This window comes from Tupaia chinensis, unplaced genomic scaffold, assembly GCF_000334495.1.
Source record: "Tupaia chinensis unplaced genomic scaffold, TupChi_1.0 Scaffold148210_1, whole genome shotgun sequence".
Classification (NCBI taxonomy): domain Eukaryota; kingdom Metazoa; phylum Chordata; class Mammalia; order Scandentia; family Tupaiidae; genus Tupaia; species Tupaia belangeri.
Window position 1 is genome coordinate 838,484 of NW_006208060.1, and position 2,274 is coordinate 840,757.

Genomic DNA, 2,274 nt, shown 5'->3' on the forward strand with positions numbered 1-2,274 from the left:
TATCAATCCTATTTCTAGGAATTGAACTCAAAGATACACAAATACTAAAAAAACCCATGTAAGATTATTCACTGTGGTATTATTTCATCATGGAAAGTGAAGCAACTGGAGCAATCTTTTTGGGAATTTGTACTGAAATGAATCAGTTGACCCTGATCTCCTCCTGGGTCTCTTGTTCAAGGAATATGTACTTGAAGATCTTCATGTTTTCAGGCTCTGGAGAAGGAGGGATTCAGGACAGGAATCAATGGAGAGCAAGGAGGTGGTGCCTGCCTTCAAGTCCACCGCAAAACTTTATATTCTCCTTGAACCTGGATGCTGACCCAACCCTGAAAATATTTTCCTTTATGTCAGATTTTCTCCTTAGCCATTCTCAGCAGTCTAACTGCTCACTGCTACTTGGAGCTAAGCAGGAATCTCCAGCCCTTCTTCCACTGTAGATCCCCACCCTCCAGTCAGCATAGTTGCCAGGGGCCCTGTGGTTGTTATAATAGCAACCCCCCAGAATTCACATACACACCTGAAAACTGCAGTTATACATAAAATCTTGAATTTTTAAATAACATATAAGAAAATCTGTATTATTTCTCTATAGTCACATAGCATTTTTTTTAATTGCCAGAGGGTGTATATGCTTGCCAGAGACAGAGAGAGGGGGTGAGGTAGAAAACAACCCTCAATGGGGCATGGTCATGCTGCAACCCTTTCTACTCCACTTCTCCTTCCAGTCAGAACAATGGGCATGCATGTACAGATGCCCAGCGTGTTTTTCAACCTGTTCGTGCAAATATTCAAACTACAGTGGGCCATATCAGATCCAGCTCCCTTAACCACTAGGTTACCAGGCTGGCCCTACTGTTTATGTGTTTATTTTGTGTGCTTATTTGTATATATCTCAATTTACTGGCTTATTTACACACACAGTTACATGTACTTTAGAGTGTATTAAGATATTTCCCCTGAATATAAATCATCGAAGAAATAACATTTTTTAGAGATATATTTTTGCTATAGGACACGTATGCTTGCCAGAGACAGAGACAGCAAATGAGAAATCACCTCCCCCCCACGCCCCCAGGGAGGTGATGGCCATGCTGCAATCCCTTCTCCTCCATTCTCCCCTTGGGAATTTTGGGCACTCACACACACACATGCCTAGTGTGAGATTTAAGCTGCCAGGTCTGGGACTTGAACCACAGTCGACTACGTGGGAGTCCAGTGATGTAACCACTATGTCATCTCCTGTTCCCAAATAAATAAGTTTTAAAATACTCTCACATTTAGTGACTCCTCTAGGATAATACAATGTGAACACAGAAAATTCTATTAGCAGTTATTCTACACAGGGGAGGCTACTGAAACCTCATTGTTGCAAGTTCCACATAGTACTCATATAGTCACATAGACATGGACTAGTTTGAATGGGTGGGCCTTGTGGCTGGTATCAATGAAAATCTGAACTTGAAAACTTGAGTACCACTTTTCTTTAAAAAATAATCTCTTTTGCGTAATTTTATATAGGGAGTGACACCGTTCTTGGATAAAGAGATCATTCATGTACTTAAACAAAATTATTTACTGATATAAAGTGAAATGACTCCATCTGTTGGCCGAGATTGGAGTTAACTGATTTATTCAACCTACCTGATCCTTACTGGGAGAAAGTAGCTCAATGCTGTGTGCATTTGACTTGCCCAACTCACTTGGCTGGAGAGAGATTTCACAATGATTCCAGAAGCTTTACACTTGTCTTGTCGCCTAGAGAGGTAAGTAGAAAGGCTTCCGTAGAATTCTAAGCAATTTCCAGTGTATTCAAGACTTCAGAGACTTTAACGCCTTCAATCAGGGTCTCCCAGTCTGGGCACCACCGACATCAGAGGACAGATGATTCAGGGATCAAGCTGGGATGTTGCTCTGTGCATTGTAGGATCGTCGGCCTCGGGTTTGGCCTCCACCCGCTGTATAACAGGAGCACCGTCCCCTTACTTCCTGCAAATTTTGGTGACAAATCGAGTATGTCTCTAGACAAAAAGTCCTTCCGGGCACAGAACTGCCCAAAGTGAAGGTGATGGTCTTTTCTTTTCTTTTGTGTGTCTGTGTGTGGGAGGTTCCGAGGAAGTGACGGCGTTGGGCTCGGATGAGGAATCATGGGATTCGCGCGGACCTAAGCCAGCAGCCTGAGGCTCCACCAAGGAGGTAACGGGGCTCCTGAGCCGGATGAAAGGACAATGGGCCGGGAGTGCTCGCGCCACTCGCCCCACACTGGACTACCAC